The sequence below is a fragment of the Schistocerca serialis genome, chromosome 12, assembly GCF_023864345.2.
Source record: "Schistocerca serialis cubense isolate TAMUIC-IGC-003099 chromosome 12, iqSchSeri2.2, whole genome shotgun sequence".
NCBI lineage: Eukaryota > Metazoa > Arthropoda > Insecta > Orthoptera > Acrididae > Schistocerca > Schistocerca serialis.
In genome coordinates, this window is record NC_064649.1 from 112008875 (window position 1) to 112030477 (window position 21603).

Consider the following 21603-nt stretch of genomic DNA (forward strand, 5'->3'; position numbering starts at 1 on the left):
AGCAGTCGTCTTCGGTTGTTTGCAGATGATGCTGTCGTTTATCGACTAATAAAGTGATCAGAAGATCAAAACAAACTGCAAAACGATTTAGAAGAAATATCGGAATGGTGTGAAAAGTGGCAGTTGACCCTAAAGAACGGAAAGTGTAAGGTGATACACATGAGCGCTAAAAGGAACTCGTTAAACTTCGGTTACACGATAAATGAGTCTAATCTAAAAGCCGTAAATTCAACTAAATATGTGGGTATTACAATTACGAACAACTGGAATTGGAAGGAAGACACAGAAAATGTTGTGGGGATGGCTAACCAAAGACTGCGTTTTATTGGCAGGACACTTAGAAAATGTAACAGACCTACTAAGGAGATTGCCTACACTACGCTTGTCCGTCCTCTTTTAGAATACTGCGGCGCGGTGTGGGATCCCTACCAGATTGGACTGACGGAGTACATCGAGAAAGTTCAAAGAAGGGCAGCACGTTTTGTATTAACGCGAAATATGGCAGAGAGTGTCACAGAAATGATACAGGATTTGGGCTGGACGTCATTAAAACAAAGGCGTTTTTCGTTGCGACGGAATCTTCTCACGAAATTCCAATCACCAACTTCCTCCTCCAAATGCGAAAATATTTTTTTGACACCGGCCTACATAGGGAGGAACGATCACCAAGATAAAATAAGGGAAATCAGAGCTCGTACGGAAAGATATAGGTGTCCGTTCTTTCCGCGCGCTATACGAGATTGAATAATGGAGAATTTTGAGGGTGGTTCGTCTCTGCCACGCACTTAAATGTGATTTGCACAGTATCCATGTAGACATAGACGTAGAACACATACAAAACGTTGTGGGGAAGGCAAACCAAAGTCTTCCTTTTGTTGGCGTTACGCCTCAGATCACGTAGTTTCTTACTGATCTGGGGTTACAGTTAGAAAATGCAGTACATTTAAAGAGACTGCCTAGACTAGGCCTGTCTACATCTACATCTACATTTATACTCCGCAAGCCACCCAACGGTGTGTGGCGGAGGGCACTTTACGTGCCACTGTCATTACCTCCCTTTCCTGTTCCAGTCGCGTATGGTTCGCGGGAAGAACGACTGTCTGAAAGCCTCCGTGCGCGCTCTGATCTCTCTAATTTTACATTCGTGATCTCCTCGGGAGGTATAAGTAGGGGGAAGCAATATATTCGATACCTCATCCAGAAACGCACCCTCTCGAAACCTGGCGAGCAATCTACACCGCGATGCAGAGCGCCTCTCTTGCAGAGTCTGTCACTTGAGTTTATTAAACATCTCCGTAACGCTATCACGGTTACCAAATAAACCCTGTGACGAAACGCGCCGCTCTTCTTTGCATCTTCTCTATCTCCTCCGTCAAACCGATCTGGTACGGATGCCACACTGATGAGCAATACTCAAGTATAGGTCGAACGAGTGTTTTGTAAGCCACCTCCTTTGTTGATGGACTACATTTTCTAAGCACTCTCCCAATGAATCTCAACCTGGTACCCGCCTTACCAACAATTAATTTTATATGATCATTCCACTTCAAATCGTTCCGCACGCATACTCCCAGATATTTTACAGAAGTAACTGCTACCAGTGTTTGTTCCGCTATCATATAATCATACAATAAAGGATCCTTCTTTCTATGTATTCGCAATACATTACATTTGTCTATGTTAAGGGTCAGTTGCCACTCCCTGCACCAAGTGCCTATCCGCTGCAGATCTTCCTGCATTTCGCAACAATTTTCTAATGCTGCAACTTCTCTGTATACTACAGCATCATCCGCGAAAAGCCGCATGGAACTTCCGACACTATCTACTACGTCACAATAACTTCTATTAAATGGCGAGCAGTTTATTGCACATGTGCATACGAACAAATGATTAGAAATTCAGGGACATTGTATGATTTATGCTTCACAAACTGAGCAAATCAATAGCTCTTTCGTCCACCTCTGAGCTTCGAGTAAGCCGTTATTGTGTCCGTCCTGTTTCGGAGTACAGCTGCGGGGCGTGGGATCCTTAGCAGATAGGATTAGCGGAGTACAGCGAGAAAGTTCAAGAGAAAGCAGCACGTTTTGTATAATCGAGTAAGAGGGGAGAGAGTGTCACGGGCATGACACAGTATTTTGGGTGGACACTATTATAACAAAAGCGTTTTTCGGTGCGCCGGGGTCTTCTGGCGAAATTTCAGTCACCAACTCTGTACTCGGAATGCGAATATATTTTGTTGACTCCGACCTGCATAGCGAGAAATGATCGTCATAATAAAATAAGGGAAATCAGAGCGCGTACGGAGAGATATCAGCGTGCTTTTGTTCCGAGCACTGTTCGACATTGGAACAGTAGAGAATTATTGTGAAAGTGGTTCGATTAACCCTCTAACAAACACTTAGGTGTGATTTGCGGAGCATCCATGTAGGTGTAGAAAACGTTACAGCATTGAGAAGCGCAAAAATCTAACTTCTATTAAATGGCGAGCAGTTTATTGCACATGTGCTCACGAATAAATGATTAGAAATTCAGAGACATTGTATGATTTATGCTTCACAAAATGAGCAAATCAATAGCGCTTTCGTCCACCTCTGGGCTTCGAGTAAGCCGTTATTGTGCTTCAGATTGGAAGAGTTACTGGATGACCTGCCTTTTCTGGAGACTAGACATCTACTCTGTACGAATCAGCATGGGTTTCGAAAAAGACGGTCGTGTGAAACACAGCTCGCGCTATTCGTCCACGAGACTCAGAAGGCCATAGACACGGGTTCACAGGTAGATGATGTGTTTCTTGAGTTCCACAAGGCGTTCGATACAGTTTCCCACAGTCGTTTAATGAACAAAGTAAGAGCATATGGACTATCAGGCCAATTGTGTGATTGGATTGAAGAGTTCGTAGATAACGGAACGCAACATGTCATTCTCAATGGAGAGAAGTCTTCCGAAGTAAGAGTGATTTCAGGCGTGCCGCAGGGGAGTGTCGTAGGACCGTTGCTATTCACAATATACATTAATGACCTTGTGGATGTCATCGGAAGTTCACAGAGACTTTTTGCAGATGATGCTGTGGTATATCGAGATGTTGTAAGAATGGAAAATTGTACTGAAATGCAGGAGGATCTGCGGCGAATTGACGCATGGTGCAGGGAATGGCAATTCAATCTCAATGTAGACAAGTGTAATGTGCTGCGAATACATAGAAAGATAGATCCCTTATCATTTAACTACAAAATAGCAGGTCAGCAACTGGAAGCAGTTAATTCCATAAATTATCTGGGAGTACGCATTAGGAGTGATTTAAAATGGAATGATCATTTAAAGTTGATCATCGGTAAAGCGGATGCCAGACTGAGATTCATTGGAAGAATCCTAAGGAAATGCAATGCGAAAGTAAAGGAAGTAGGTTACAGTACGCTTGTTCGCCCACTGCTAGAATACTACTCAGCAGTGTGGGATCCGTACCAGATAGGGTTGATAGAAGAGATAGAGAAGATCCAACGGAGAGCAGCGCGCTTCGGTACAGGATCATTTAGTAATAGCGAAAGCGTTACGGAGATGATAGATAAACTCCAGTGGAAGACTCTACAGGACAGACGCTCAGTAGCTCGGTACGGGCTTTTGTTGAAGTTACGAGAACATGCTTTCACGGAGGAGTCAAGCAGTATATTGCTCCCTCCTACGTATATCTCGCTAGGAGACCATGAGGATAAAATCCGAGAGATTAGAGCCCACACAGAGGCATACCGACAATCCTTCTTTCCACAAACAATACGAGACTGGAATAGAAGGGAGAACCGATAGAGGTACTCAAGGTACCCTCCGCCACAAACCGTCAGGTGGCTTGCGGAGTATGTATGTAGATGTAGATGTAGATGACCTCCTGTGCCATATATTGTCGACTCCAGTTGTTGCGGTATCTCGTCACTGCCTATTACGCTCTAAACGTTCCCGGTTGGCGAGAGGGCAGGCCCCATTGCTGTCTAAGACAGGGTTTGTTCAAATGGTTCAAATGGCTCTGAGCACTATGGGACTTAACATCCGTGGTCATCAGTACCCTAGAACTTAGAACTACTTAAACCTAACTAACCTAAGGACATCTCACACATCCATGCCCGAGGCAGGATTCGAACCTGCGACCGTAGCGGTCGCGCGGTTCCAAATTTCAGCGCCTAGAACCGCTCGGCCACTCCGGCCGGCTAGGGTTTGTCGAGTCCGAATATAGGTGGTAGAAACTCTCGTCGTGTGCGGGCAGACATTATTTTGCTGAAATGTAAACCCATGATGGCTTGCCATGAAGGGCAACAAAACGGGACGCAGAATATGGTCGAAGTACCGCTGTGCGGTAAGTGTGCCGCAGATGGCGACCAAACGGGTCCTGCTATGAAATGGGCCATCACTCTTGGTTGTCGTGTCGTCATGCGGGCGACAGCCAGGTCGTTATCCAACCGCTCTCTGGGGCGTCTCCAGTGACTCTTTGCTGGTCATCGGTACTCATTTCGAAGCGGGACTGATCACTGAAGACAATTCTATACCAGTACATCAGATTGAAAAGGGACTGTCCGATTTGCCATGTCCATTTACAAGACGTTTTGGCCATAAAGGTGAATGATGGTGTGAATCTGGTAAATGTACTCAACCTCTGTAGTATAGATAGAGCGATATGCTTTTTAAGACTGCTACTGAGATCACAGATGCTGGTCTGGAGATGAGAGTGCAATGGGACACCCTTTTCTAACATAACATTTTTTTTAATAGAAGTAGCCGATACCAGGATTAATCCCGAATCTGGTATAGATGAACATTCTAGGCTGTTTCACTGATTTTCATTTGATTCTGTATAGGATTTATTATATTTCAGACTGAAATGTATAAAAAGAAATTAACTTGTTAGTACTCTGTACGTATAATTAAATTTACACTTCTTTTAAAAAGATACACTACTGACCATTGAAACTGCTACACCACGAAGATAACTTGCTACATACGGGAAATTTAACCGGCAGGAAGAAGATGCTGTGATATGCAAAGCATTAGATTTTCAGAGCATTCACACAAGGTTGCGCCGGTGGCGACACCTACAACGTGTTGACATAAGGAAAGTTTCCAACCGATTTCTCATACACAAACAGCAGTTGACCGGCGTTGCCTGGTGAAACGTTGTTGTGATGCCTCGTGTAAGGAGGAGAAATGCGTACCATCACGTTTCCGACTTTGATAAAGATCGCATTGTAGCCTATCGGGATTGCGGTTTATCGTATCGCGACATTACTGCTCGCGTTGTACGAGATCTAATGACTACTAGCAGAATGTGGAATCTGTGAGTTCAGGAGGGTAATACGGAACGCCGTGCTGGATCGCAACGGCCTCGTATCACTAGCAGTCGAGATGACAGGCATCTTATCCGCATGGCTGTAGCGGATCGTGCAGCCACGTCTCGATCCCTGAGTCAACGGATGGGGACGTTTGCAAGACAACAAACATCTGCACGAACAGTTCGACGACGTTTGCAGCAGGACGGACTATCAGCTCGGAGACCATGGCTGCGGTTACCATTGACTCTGCATCGCAAAACAGGAGCGGCTACGATGGTGTACTCAACGACGAACCTGGGTCCACGAATGGCAAAACGTCATTTTTTCGCATGAATCAAGGTTATTTTTACAGCATCATCATGGTCGCATCCGTGTTTGGCGTCATCGCGGTGAACAAACACTGGAAGGGTGTATTCGTCATCGTCATACTGGTGTATCACCCGGCGTGATGGTATGGGGTGCCATTGGTTACACGTCTCGGTCACCTGTTGTTCGCTTTGACGGCACTTTGAACACTGGACGTTACATTTCAGATGTGTTACGACCCGTGTCTCTACCCTTCATTCGATCCCTCCGAAACCCTACATTTCAGCAGGATAATACACGACCGCATGTTCCAGGTCCTGTACGGGCCTTTCTTGATACAGAAGATGTTCGACTGCTGCCCTCACTAGCACATTCTCCAGATCTCTCACCAATTGAAAACGTCTGGTCAATGGTGGCCGAGCAACTGGCTCGTCAAAATACGCCAGTCACTACTCTTGACGAACTGTGGTATTGTGTTGAAGCTGCATGGGGAGCTGAATCTGTACACGTCATCCAAGCTCTGTTTGACTCAATGCCCAGGCGTATCAAGCCCGTTATTACGGAGAGAGGTGGTTGTTCTGGGTTCTGATTTCTCAGGATCTATGCACCCAAACTGTGTGAAAATGTAATCACATATCAGTTCTAGTATAGTATATTTGTCCAATGAACACTCGTTTATCATCTGTATTTCTTCTTGGTGTAGCAATTTTAATGGCCAGCAGTGTTCGAAGATAGTAACTTTTCTCGAAAGAACAGATACCATTGATGACCGTGCAGCTCTTCTACAATAAATGATAATTAATTGTAACCCTCAGCTTCCGATATGTGTTGTTGATGTACCTCGATGGTGACAGCTGACAATCTGAGTACCGATTGGTACTCAAACCCGGGACTTCCTGCTTACATGACAGATGCTCTATCCATCTGAGCCACCAAGGACACACATGAATAGCGCGACTGCTGGGGCTTACCCCTTGCACGCTACCCTGTCGGCAGCTGAGGGTTTCAATTAATTATCATTTATTGTAGGGAAGCTGCACGGTCATCAATGGTATCCGGTCTTTCGAGAACAGTTACTATCTTCATATATATTTAAATGGCTATCCGGCAATTGACCTTCGTCTGTGCGAATGCGCACAGGTTGTCCGAAGTCTTAAGGGAATCGTCACCTTAATGTGCGCGAGTAATGAGTGGATGGGCAAATACAGGGTGGCGCGCGAAATGTGTTACCAATTCTTTCACAATTTACGACGCACATTAAATATCCCGCTGGGCTCTCTACAGCAGTACCAGCAGAGCTTGGAAAAACAAATGCGTTACGAAATGACGTGTAGTTCACGATACTGCCGCTAGGTGACTAGTAAGCACTAAGCAGCAATGGCTGCCAATGGCAGACTGACGACACAGCAACGATCGGCAATTGTGTTACTTTTTCATGAAACGAAAAGCCTTGTTGTGACTCAGAGGCGTTTGCGACAACAGTTTAACACACGATGGGTCCCTTGCAAGAAGACCATCCACAGGTTGTACGATAAATTTGTGCAGGAAGGAACAGTACTGGAAGCGAAGCGACCTCGGCCTAAGCCTGTTTTTTCGCCAGAGAATATTGAAGCGACACCAATTAGGAACATTACGTATGTAGATTGTTGACAGTTGGTAATGTGGATCTAAGAGGAAGCGTGCAAGGGATAAATCCGTGCAGTCGCGCTATCCTCTGTGTCTTCGGTTTGCCGGCACGGTAGCTCAGCGTGTTCGGTCAGAGGGTAACGTGGCCTCTGTAATAAAAAAACTGAGTTAACAGATCAACAACGAACTTAAATGGATGTCTTACGACGTCCGCTCCGAGCAGATACAACGAACTAAAGCGAACAAAATGAAACGAAAAAAAAAAAAAAATCGTGGGCCAAAAAAAAAAAAGAAAAAGAAAGTGGATGGAGCGCCTGCCATGCAAGCAGGAGGTCCCGGGTTCGAGTCCCGATCGGGGCACACCTTTTCAGCTGTCCCCATCGAGGTAAATCAACAAGACCTGTCGGCAGCTGACAGTTTCAATTAATGTTCATTTCTTTTAAAAATATTCGAAATTACGAAATTTCCGGTAAAAATAAAATTCATATTACTAATTGCCCTATCTAACATGTACAGGGTTATTACAAATGATTGAAGCGATTTCTGAGCTCTACAGTAACTTAATTATTTGAGATATTTTCACAATGCTTTGCACACACATACAAAAACTCAAAAAGTATTTTTAGGCATTCACAAATGTTCGATATGTGCCCCTTTAGTGATTCGGCAGACATCAAGCCGATAATCAAGTTCCTCCCACACTCGGCGCAACACGTCCCCATCAATGAGTTCGAAAGCATCGTTGATGCGAGCTCACAGTTCTGGCACGTTTCTTGGTAGAGGAGGCTTAAACACTGAATCTTTCACATAACCCCACAGAAAGAAATCGCATGGGGTTAAGTCGGGAGAGCGTTGAGGCCATGACATGAATTGCTGATCATGATCTCCACCACGACCGATCCATCGGTTTTCTAATGTCCTGTTTAAGAAATGCCGAACATCATGATGGAAGTGCGGTGGAGCACCATCCTATGGTACGTTTAGTTCCCTGCTTACTTTATTCGTCGACTTCCGCGGGCTACGCGTGAAACTTGCCCGCACGCCTTCAACCCTTTCTTCGCTCACTGCAGGCCGACCCGTTGATTTCCCCTTACAGAGGCATCCAGAACCATTAAACTGCGCGTACCATCGCCGAATGGAGTTAGCAGTTGGTGGATCTTTGCTGAACTTCGTCCTGAAGTGTCGTTGCACTGTTATGACTGACTGATGTGAGTGCATTTCAAGCACGACATACGCTTTCTCGGCTCCTGTCGACATTTTGTCTCACTGCGCTCTCTAGCGCTCTGGCGTCAGAAACCTGAAGTGCGGCTTCAGCCGAACAAAAGTTTATGAGTTTTTCTACGTATCTGCAGTGTGTCGTGACCATATGTCAATGAATAGAGCTACAGTGAATTTATGAAATCGCTTCAATCATTTGTAATAGCCCTGTATTATTAAAATTATTTATTTCTTTATTAAATTTTTATTTAATTTAATTTTATAACACTAATAATTAAATTTATGTCTGCCAGGTGCAAGTCCTTCTACTTCACGCCACTTCGGCGACTTGCGTAACAATGGGGATGAAAGGATGATGATAAGGAGAACACAACAAATTCCGTCGCGCTGACCACTCAGCTAGCAGGGGCGGACTTTCGCTCTGTAAACCCTTTACAATAATGTGAGCGCCTCAGAGTGTAGGCAGTAGCGGGCATGCCTCTGATGTAAACGCGCCTGTTTTTTTTAATTTTGTCTAGATGAATGAAATTAATGATTCCTTTTTAAACTAGAGATTGTAAAGTCTATGTGATATAGGAGAATGGGATAAACAATAAAAGAGAATCGTAGCAACAGGTAATACTGCATCTGTTATTTCGTCATCTGGAAACAAGTAAGACAAAATTTCAGCATCAAGAATGTACCCCTAGACGCAAGAATTGGATCCAACAACAAGAAGAGAATATGAAGATGAGTAAAAAGTTTTACTTTTGTACATCCTACGCCTCTTGAAGCTTTTGAAAATAATGAAGAGACTAAGAGAAATTTAATGATGATGTGTGCGAGGGTAAGATTACAGCAGGCAGTGAGTTTTGGACAGTGTGGCCATGTACTCGGTTTGAAAAGGACGGAAGCTTCGCTGACCTGCAGTGGGGGCAGCATTATTTAAAAAGGGTTTTGTATTAATGTACGCTGAGGTAAAATGTCTTTGTAATTGAGATCGCCGATCGTGGTATGAAGTGAAGAACCGTGGACACGCCAGCACCAGTCATAGGGGACCTAAAAATCGGAGGATCGCTTTAACGTAAGCCGAAACCAGCAATAATAAACAAATGTCATTGCGATCTTGACTGTTGTTCTAGTCAAAGTCAGCACCAGATCGCTGCCCTCCATAGACAATGTTGTCTAAATTTATGAACTATTTAGAGTAATTACTGTCGTTCAGTAAAAGGATTGCATCTCTTCATATCATTGTGTATTTCTTTCAGTTACCTCCTGTACTATACAGCAGCAGTTGTTTATATGTGTGGCCCGCGTTTCATTGAGCGATATTACTGGGCAGTGATACATAACGGGAAGCTAGCTTTCGTCGATAAATATTGCAAATGGTTCAAATGGCTCCGAGCACTATGGGACTTAACTGCTGAGGTCATCAGACCCCTAGAACTTAGATCTACTTAAACGTAACTAACCTAAGGACATCACATACATCCATGCCCGAAGCAGGATTCGAACCTGCGACCGTAGCGGTTTCCCGGCTCCTGACTGTAGCGCCTAGAACCGCTCGGCCACTCCGGCCGGCTCAATATTGCACACCACTATCTCTTTGTAATAATTTATGTCCACATCATTGTGCTTCTGTTTGTGAATGTAATGCAGTATACTGTCTTTTATACCTGAAACCATTTGAGAATGACCTAATCGTGTATCAATAAAATAAAAAGTGTTTAATAGTGTAGAGGTGGGAAAAATGCCACCACCTGCCAACAGATTTCTTGCAGTGGTGCCAACTCGAAAGAATAAACCGTATTAACGGTTAGTTTCTTGATCTTTGCCCTTTGCTTCTTATGTGTATGCGTATTTGCGTTCAGATGTAACAAAACAAGTCAATTAAAGAGTTCCATTGCAGATAAGATTACCATCATCTCGATAATGAACCGAATGCCATCTGGATGATTAGTACCGGAAAAGATGTATGTCGTCGCAAACATTCTAATGTATGTGATAGAAGTTTTGTTGGTAAACTGTTAAGTCCCATAGTGCTCAGAGCCATTTTGTTGGTAGACTTTTACTCTTTCATGAGAAAAATACGAGAGACGAACTCCACATTTCTCTAAACTAGTGACAATAACGAAGAAAGGAATTACTTTATCTACACTTCTACAATTTCAACATGCTAAATCAATTTTTCGGTCATAAAGCAAATACCAGCCAGAAAGACTAGCTCCACACGTTCCACGAAACGGGACAAAAATAGTAAAACGCCAGCAGAAACGGTGAGGTAGTTTTTCCCTTCACCAATTGACTACTGCAGGTTTGGCGATCTCGTGGAACCCTATAGCGATCTAGAGAGATTCTATTGAAATCCTGTGCGGCAGCGACCGTGTAGTAGACTGGTGGTTTGGAGCAGGTGGAACTGACACTCGATGTGCATGTGAAATTCGCTTATAGGAAGATCAACGGCTTCTGAAAGGTTCCAGCGAACAGCTTGAGAGAAATATTTACATAGCAACCGTTCGCCGACTGGAACAACTGTTTATTGGGTGAGAATTCTGAAGATTACGACTTTTTGGTAACTCACTAGTACAGGGTGTATCAAAAAGAATCATCTGAATTTTAAAAAAATACCTGTTATGTTATATGAGAATTTTTTATTTAGCGTATGGCTATTACAGACATATCATAATATATATATATATATATATATATATATATATATATATATATACATACAGGGTGAGGCAGTTAAGGGGCTCCGGAACGCCCTATACTTGCAATGTTAAAATAACGCTTATAAATTACATCTTTCCTCACAAAGTATTTGAGGTAGGAAGTTGAACTTTTTACAGATTATTTATTGGAATATGGGCTAAAACTTAACACAGGGATTTTACAAAATTTTAGTTCAGTTATTAAAGATGATTTATTGTCAATTGTAATGAAAATTCACAACATTATTTTGCAATTTTTTATTTATATATTCAAAAATATACAGTTTCTTGGAAAAAGGCCTTGTTAATTTATGCAGAAGGTACTGTGTAACATTTACTGAAAGTTTGAAACAAATATGTTTGGAAGATCCTTAGAAAACTTGTAATTAGTATGAGAAAATAAAAGTTTTGGGAATCGAGCGACAAAGATTGGATTAACTTTTTAGTGCATTCCAGGTCCATAGGATGGATTACCTTCATCCTCTGCAAACTCCTCCTCGAGCTTCCTCTTGTTCCTCCTCCTGTTTACTCTTGCTTGTATTTCTAGACTCTTTACAGCCCTGTCTGCAGCCCGAAGGCGTTCCTTGTCTGAAGCAAGCATCGCTCGTTGTTGTGTTCGTAGATTTTGCTACCATTTTCTTCAGTTGCAGTCACTGCAACACTGTTCCAAAAGGTGGTCATGTATGAACACTTATCCCATTTCAGTTGTATTTCACTAGCAAGTCCTACGTGCTTTATTATGGAGAGTTCCAGACCAACTTCACTACAATGAATACATCTTACACGGTTTGAAAAAATTCCTTTGAGAACCGACATATCAAATATTTCATTCACATCCGATTCGCCCATAAAACATTCATAGTTTTCACTCATTGAACCAAGCTTCTTCTGTGAAGTATTTTCTTTCCCACTTTGACTGCTATGGGCAGGTGTACTTGAGAGGTTAGGTTCACTCACTTGGTTATCGTCTTTATTGTTTACAGTAATAACACATACCTTTGGCTTTCCAACATTTCTCCTTTTGTTAAAAGCCTTCAGAGGATTTCTAATAACTTTACTTTTACTCATTATTATACTTCAACAAAACAAAGACTCAAGAAACGGAATTAATTACGAATATTTTCGAGATAACGACAGAGTAAATAAACATGAAACAATCGACAATCACACCAGCGATATATATTGAACCATCACAGGTTAGCCACAACACATACTTTATCTCACATCACTAAAATGTACCTGATGAACACGGACGTTAAGAATAACACCATTTGACAGCAGTTTAACAGCGCCACAGTGGGTCACGCCCATGTAGAACACATTTAAAAAAAAATTTAAAAATAGTTGTAGTCTTCGGAATTGAATAAATTATATGTCAATTAAAAGGTAATAGTCTGCAGATTCAGAAAACGCAAAAAAGTAAAAATTCAACTTTTCATGATTTTGAGCCTTTCCGGAGCCCCTTAAGTCATAACACCCCGTGTAACGGCCCAACCGTAATAAATACAAAGATGGCGTTTGCACAGTGAACTGCAGGGACAGGGGTTACTTGAATACATCATAATTCATGTTTGTGCTATCTTTTATTACAGAGATATAAGGCCGTCTTTGTTTTTTTTTAATGGAACCCTACGTTAAATTTTAGTGTAACATGGTGGGCTTAAAAAGACGGCTTCAAATATGTGTATATGATAATATTTAGGCGAATAGTTTTTGAGACACAGATATGTTTCCGTATCGTATTCGTTCTTCACAGCGGCGTTGTCCAATGCGACCCTTCCTGTTGACCACTGAGGAACTTAACAGGGAAGGCGTTCTTTTCCTGCTTCTCGATAATGCCGCAAGGTGACGCACGAGGTAGCTGCAGAGAAGGGTATAAATGTGCTGCTGGGGTTATGAAACTTCGCATTTCCGTCACAGTTTCTTGGGGTAGGCATGTACACCAAAGAAGAAAAGTTAGATATGGTTCTAGCGTATGGTGAAAGCAGACGAAATGCTGTTTGAGCAATAAAGCGACAGGGAGAGCTGTATCGTGATCGTGAGCGTCCTACGCGCCAGCTTCTTGTACGTATTTGCAAGAAACTACTTGAATCGGGATCATGGAACGCCAGACAGAAGACAAGGCAGAAAACTACAACTGGCGAGGTGCGTGAAGAGGGCGTTCTAGCGTTGGCCCATAACGACCCTACTACTTCGTCGCGATGTATCGGCTCGGAATGTGGTAAAAGTGAGAGAGGTGTTCTACGCATATTGCACCGGCGTAGATTTCACCCGTTTCACCTCTAATTGATTCCGTACAAATGTTGGACCACGTGAGGCAATACTAACCTTACGACTTATCTTAGAAGAAATATTAAGAAAAGGCAAACCTACGTTTCTAGCATTTGTAGACTTAGAGAAAGCTTTTGACAATGTTGACTGGAATACTCTCTTTCACATTCTAAAGGTGGCAGGGGTAAAATACAGGGAGCGAAAGGCTATTTACAATTTGTACAGAAACCAGATGGCAGTTATAAGAGTCGAGGGACATGAAAGGGAAGCAGTGGTTGGGAAGGGAGTGAGACAGGGTTGTAGCCTCTCCCCGATGTTATTCAATCTGTGTATTGAGCGAGCAGTAAAGGAAACAAAAGAAAAATTCGGAGTAGGTATTAAAATTCATGGAGAAGAAGTAAAAACTTTGAGGTTCGCCGATGACATTGTAATTCTGTCAGAAACAGCAAAGGACTTGGAAGAGCAGTTGAACGGAATGGACAGTGTCTTGAAAGGAGGGTATAAGATGAACATCAACAAAAGCAAAACGAGGATAATGGAATGTAGTCAAATTAAATCGGGTGATGCTGAGGGAATTAGATTAGGAAATGAGACACTTAAAGTAGTAAAGGAGTTTTGCCATTTAGGGAGTAAAATAACTGATGAGGGTCGAAGTAGAGAGGATATAAAATGTAGACTGGCAATGGCAAGGAAATAGTTTCTGAACAAGAGAAATTTGTTAACATCGAGTATAGATTTAAGTGTCAGGAAGTCATTTCTGGAAGTATTTGTATGGAGTGTAGCCATGTATGGAAGTGAAACATGGACGATAAGCAGTTTGGACAAGAAGAGAATAGAAGCTTTTGAAATGTGGTGCTACAGAAGAATGCTGAAGATAAGGTGGGTAGATCACGTAACTAATGAGGAGGTATTGAATAGGATTGGGGAGAAGAGAAGTTTGTGGCACAACTTGACTAGAAGAAGGGATCGGTTGGTAGGACATGTTTTGAGGCATCGAGGGATCACTAATTTAGTACTGGAGGGCAGCGTGGAGGGTAAAAATCGTAGAGGGAGACCAAGAGATGAATACACTAAGCAGATTCAGAAGGATGTAGGTTGCAGTAGGTACTGGGAGATGAAGAAGCTTGCACAGGATAGAGTAGCATGGAGAGCTGCATCAAACCAGTCTCAGGACTGAAGACCCCAACAACAACACCTCTCATTACATCAAGCACTCTCCGGTGTGGATTTCGAACGGCGCCAGGAATTTTGCCGCTTTGCTCTGCAGCGCCTACAAGATGATCCAACGTTTTTTCAACGGGTGCTTTTTACTGATGAAGCGACTTTTCACCAACCACGTTAATGTGAATTTTCATGATATGCATTACTGGTCAATAGAGAACCCTCATTGGCTTCGGCAGGTACAGCATCAGCAACCGTGGAGTGTTAACGTGTGTGGTGCGGCATCGTCGGAAATGTCATTGTGGGGCCGTACATCATTGTGGGTATACTGAATGGCAATAACTATGCACAGTTCTTGCGATACGTTCTGCCTATTTTGCTGTAAGAGGTACCACTAACTACGCGTCAGTGCGTGTGGTTCCAACATGACGGCTGTCCTGCTCACTCTTCCCGTGTGGCTACAGAGCTGTTAAATGAAAATTTCTCGGATTGTTGGATAGGACGACGTGCTGAAGTGAAGTGGCCAGCCCGGTCTCCTGATTTGACCCCTATTGATTTTTTTCTGTGGGGAGCAATCAAACATAAAGTGTATGCTCAAATACCAACTACGCCAGACGATATGAAGCAACTTATCATCGAAGAGTGTGATCATATCTGATGTGACACCCTCTCAAATCATTAGAACATTGCAGCTGAGGGGAAGCATTCTGAGCACATGTTTCAGTAAAGTTTTGTATCATGTACAGTATGTATTTTGCATCTTTGTGTGTATTTGGTTCGTATTGTGATCAATAGTAAATATTTTCAAATAAAAAACAAATACGTACGAAATAATTGTGACCAATAAGGCTCTGAGCACTATGGGACTGAACATCTGAAGTCATCAGTCCCCTAGACTCAGAACTACTTAAACCTAACTAACCTAAGGGCGTCACACACATCCATGCCCGAGGCAGGATTCGAACCTGCGACTGTAGCGGTCGCGCGGTTCCAGACTGAAGCGCCTACAACCGCTCGGCCACTCTGTCCGGCGTGACCAATAAGGGCCTCCTCATTTACATTTGTATTTCTGTTACTTAAAATGTATTAACATCTTGTAGTATTTTAATACTGCATGTTGTCTACTACTTTGGTATCACAGTTCTCAAATAATTGAATAATATTTGCGCCACATCATCAGTTAATTTTTGCGCAGAATATCGCAGTATGTATTACTACTGTCGGGTAAATGGGCTTGTTTGTGTAAGGACGGGCTCGTGACGTTTACCAAGTACTCTACACAACAGGAAAGGTCGCATTGACGAACGCCACTTCGAAGGACGAACACGATAGTGTGTCTCAAAATCTATTCAAATGGTTCAAATGGCTCTGAGCACTATGGGACTTAACATCTATGGTCATCAGTCCCCTAGAACTTAGAACTACTTACACCTCAAAAACTATTCTCCTAAATATTGCACAAGGAGTCCGCAGAAAGCCGTTCGTTGTGCAGCTCGACAGCTCAACATGCCCCCGATGTCCGTCTGGCGTGTGTTGCGTCGACGTTTACACACGAAACCACACAAAATTCAGCTACTGCAAGGTCTTCGTGAAGATGACAAACAACAACGTGTGGAGTTCTGTAATTTCGTTCTCAGCAACATGACAATTTTCTTCCGGGCTTAATACAGGGTGATTCAAAAAGAATACCACAACTTTAGGAATTTAAAACTCTGCGACGACAAAAGGCAGAGCTAAGCACTATCTGTCGACGAATTAAGGGAGCTATAAAGTTTCATTTAGTTGTACATTTGTTCGCTTGAGGCGCTGTTGACTAGGCGTCAGCGTCAGTTGATGCTAAGATGGCGACCGCTCAACAGAAAGCTTTTTGTGTTATTGAGTACGGCAGAAGTGAATCGACGACAGTTGTTCAGCGTGCATTTCGAACGAAGTATGGTGTTAAACCTCCTGATAGGTGGTGTATTAAACATTGGTATAAACAGTTTACAGAGAATGGGTGTTTGTGCAAAGGGAAAAGTTCTGGACGGCCGAGAACGAGTGATGAAAATGTAGCACGCATCCAGCAAGCATTTGTTCGCAGCCCAGGAAAATCGACTCGCAGAGCTAGCAGAGAGCTGCAAATTCCACAATCAACTGTATGGAGAGTCCTACGAAAAAGGTTAGTTATGAAACCTTATCGTCTGAAATTGGTTCAAGCACTGTCTGCAGCTAGCCCAGGCAGCCCATGACAGAGCACTTCATCACTGGCCTCCAAGAAGCCCCGATCTTACCCCCTGCGATTTTTTCTTATGGGGGTGTGTTAAGGATATGGTGTTTCGGCCACCTCTCCCAGCCACCATTGATGATTTGAAACGAGAAATAACAGCAGCTATCCAAACTGTTACGCCTGATATGCTACAGAGAGTGTGGAACGAGTTGGAGTATCGGGTTGATATTGCTCGAGTGTCTGGAGGGGGCCATATTGAACATCTCTGAACTTGTTTTTGAGTGAAAAAAAACCTTTTTAAATACTCTTTGTAATTATGTATAACAGAAGGTTATATTATGTTTCTTTCATTAAATACATATTTTTAAAGTTGTGGTATTCTTTTTGAATCACCCTGTATTTAGTGACGAGGCAACATTCTATTTAAATGGAAAGATGAACGTCATAAAGAGAGAATATGAGGAACAGAACAACCACATAAAGTTGTACAACATGAGAGGGAGTCTTTAAAATTTAATGTGTTTTGTACAGTTTCACGGGAAACGGTGTACAGTCCAGTGATTGTCGTCGCTTCGCCGGTTAGTGTGAAGGTTAGCCACTGTATATAGTCGTGATATGGACACGGACAAGATTCAAGAATTAGTACATCTCATTTGATCGATGTTACCCACAGAACATCAGATCGGACAGCACTGAAATCAAGTTCTTAATTGGTTCCCGTAACGTAGTGTATTTTAACCACTTGTGCATTTTGTGTTGTAGTGAGAGGAAACCGGCCACCCACCTATCATGCCACCCTCTCTTCATCCAGCCAGGAACCACAAAACATTACCAGAGGACGCAGCCACAACGATTGATGCCTCAGCATATTTCCTGCCAAACTATCCTGTCTTTCCGACAAAGTGCACCATAAACTTCTTTCCTCCTCAACTTCAGTTAGTACTTCCGAGTTATTTATCGGTCTCAGACGTCTATTTTTGAGCTCTCTTCTGTAACACTCTTCAAAAGTTATTCACTTGTAATCCTTACTTTTTGAAGCTCAAGTTTCACTGTTCTACAAGGATTCGCTTAAAATATCATTATATGATTATTAATTTTGCTTTTTGATAAACAGATTAGTCATATTTGGCAGTCGGGCCTGGGGGTCTACCAGTAAACCATGTGCCTGTGATCGAACTCTGACGCCGAAAATTTTCAGTCTTGAATGTAGACGTCATCTCTGAATGAGGTGGAGATTCGCAGGGGATAATGTGTGGTTCAGATTACATGTGAAACTGCAGGCTGAAAGGGTGAGGAAGTTTTGAGACTGAAATTCTGAAATACGCGCAAATAAATGACACTAAAATTTCTGTTCCCTTGATGACGTAAATGAATGAGCGATCTTGCAGAGTTTTATCATAATTATTGTACTGATTCATACACTACTGGCCATTAAAATTGCTACAGCACGAACATGACGTGCTACAGACGCGAAATATAACCGACAGGAAGAAGATGCTGTGATATGCAAATGATTAGCTTTTCAGAGCATTGACACAAGGCTGGCACAGGTGGTGACACCTACAACGTGCTGACATGAGGAAACTTTCCAACCGATTTCTCATACACAAACAGCACTTGACCGGCGTTGCCTGGTGAAATGTTCTTGTGATGCCTTGTGTAAGGAGGAGAAATGCGTACCATCACGTTTCCCACTTTGATAAAGGTCGGATTGTAGCCTATCGGGATTGCGGTTTATCGTATCGCGACATTGCTGCTCGCGTTGGTCGAGATCCAATAACTGTTAGCAGAATATGGAGTCGGTGGGTTCAGGAGCGTAATACGGAACGCCGTGCTGGATCCCAACGGCCTCGTATCACTAACAGTCGAGATGACAGGCATCTTATCCGCATGGCTGTAACGGATCGTGCAGCCACGTCTCGATCCCTGAGTCAACAGATGGGGACGTTTGCAAGACGACAACTATCTGCACGAACAGTTGGACGACGTTTGCAGGAGCATGGACTATCAGCTCGGAGACCATGGCTGCGGCTACCCTTGACGCTGCACCACAGACAGGAGCGCCTGCGATGGTGTACTCAACGACGAACCTGGGAGCACGAATGGCAAAACATCATTGTTTCGGATGAATCCAGGTTCTGTTTAGAGCATCATGATGATCGCATCCGTGTTTGGCGACATCGCGGTGTACGCACATTGGAAGCGTGTGTTCGTCATCGCCATACAGGCGTATCACCCGGCGTGATAGTATGGGGTGGCATTGGATACACGTCTCCGTCACCTCTTGTTCGCACTGATGGCACTTTGAACACTGGACGTTACATTTCAGATGTGTTGCGACCCGTGGCTCTACCCTTCATTCGACCCGTGCGAAACCCTACATTTCAGCAGGATAATGCACGACCGCATGTTGCAGGTCCAGTACGAGCCTTTCTGGATACAGAAAATGTTCGACTACTGCCCTGGCCAGCACATTCTCCACATCTCTCACCAATTGAAAACGTCTGGTCAATGGTGGCCGAGCAACTGGCTCGTCACTATACGCCAGTCACTACTCTTGATGAAATGTGGTATCGTATTGAAGCTGCATGGGCAGCTCTACCAGTACACGCCATCCAAGCTCTGTTTGACTCAATGGCCAGGCAATCAAGGCCGTTATTACGGCGAGAGGTGGTTGTTCTGGGTACTGATTTCTCAGGATCTATGCACCCAAATTGCGTGAAAATGTAATCACATTTCTTCTTGATGTATCAATTTTAGTGGTCAGTAGTGTATTATATGATGTTATTCTGCGAACTCCAGGTTCATTTATATATTACAGAAATCCTTATCTGTTTGGTTATGTGTGTTTCATGTTCGAGATATTTGTTGGCCTACAGGCGGCGTTGGGGCATAACAGCCGATGTTTTGACGTCAGAGCAAGTGGAGACAGACCTCAACGCCAACTGCAGCTCCAAGGAATACACCTAGCGAGGTAGCACAGTGGTTAGCACACTGGACTCGCATTCGGGAGGACGACGGTTCAGAGCCGCGTTCGGCCATCCTGATATAGGTTTTTCGTGATTTCCCTAAGTAGCTTCAGGCAAATGCCTTGATGGTTCCTTCGGAAGGTCAACGAGGGTTTCCTTGCCCATCCGTCCCTCATCAGATGGGACCAATGAAGTCACTGTTTACTGCCCTCCCACAAATCAACCAACCAACCACCATCGCACTTTCACTTCAAGTAATACGCCAGATACAAAATACTTCGAGCTCTGATGAAGAATGCTGCAAAAGAGAATACCAAGCTCGAATGTATATTTTAAACAGTCTCTTGTCTCAAGTCACTGGAGAGACTACTTTTATTCCAGGATCGCAATCGGACTCATATGTTCCGTAAGAGAGACCGTAGATAAAGTAATTTGTGAGCGATAACTGCAGTCTACCAATTTAAGGATACAGGATACTTTTCCGGCTCAATATTACGTAAAAATCAACACCTATTTCTCTCAGACAATGTTTATAATGTATATTATTTACAGATTTTTTTGCTGATTTCAGGAAATGCAGCACACTTTCTGATATTTTTGAACCTGCTTAGGGTTATCGAAAAAATTACAAAGAAATTTATGCAATTTCTTTTCCAAAATGCTTCATCAAATTGAGGTACCATTTCATCCAGTGTTATACATTTTAAGGAGACTAAATTTTTACAAGATATGCATGACAATATGGCTGAGGTACTTGACCTATTTAATTGCACCTATTACGAGGGTTGACTGAAAAGTAATGGCTCCACCTTCGTAACTCTTCAACAGTTGGAAGCATTGTTATGCCACAGGTACTGGCTTGTTCTGTAGCCTCTCCTCTATCTCCAGTTGGCGGGAAGCCTTAGCATTGAACGTTTGTGTTGTTACAGTGTAAAGTAAGGAAACCTGCGCAGTCAGTCGGTCAATGCGATTTAAGCAACATGCAGTCACTTAATTCTTGACAGCAGAAGGTGTCACCCCAAAGGAGATTCATCTGGGAATGAAAGTAGTTTATGGTGATTGTGTTGATGTGAGTACTGTGCGTCGTTGAGTAGGTTTAAAGATGGTGAGGCGGGAACGTCTGGCCTGCATGACAAAGAGTTGGACGGCCTGTGACAGCAACCACCGAGTTTCACAATAAAAATATTGACAGATTGACTCAGGACGATAGTCGTATCACTCAGAGAGAAACTGCAAGCACAATCGGCATTTCACACGAACGTGTGCGTCACATTATTGCTTTGTTTGGCTATCGGAAAATCTGTACACGATGGGTACCCCGGATGCTGACTCCTGAAATGAAAACGTACAGACTTGAAATTTGCCAGGAACTCCTCTCGCGTTACGAGAATCAAGACGCACAAGACTCACCTCAACACAATCACCATAAACTGCTTTCATTCTGTGATGAATCTTCTTTGGGGTGACCGCTTGTGCTTTTAACACTACCGTCCGCTACTGTTATACTGTAACTTCAAAGCTGGAGGTAGTTCGTATAGTGAAAGTATTTTTATGAAAGCAATTACAGTATAAAGAAGCAGAGCAGTGAAACTTCCTGGCAGATTAAAACTGTGTGCCGGACCGAGACTCGAACTCGGGACCTTTGCCCTTCGCGGGCAAGTGCTCTACCGACTGAGCTACCCTAGCACGACTCACGCCCCCTTCTCACAGCTTTAATTCCGCCAGTACCTCGTCTCCTACCATCCAAAGTTCGAGTCTCGGTCGGGCACACAGTTTTAATCTGCCAGGAAGTTTCATATCAGCGCAAACTCCGCTGCAGAGTGAAAATTTCATTCTAGAAGCAG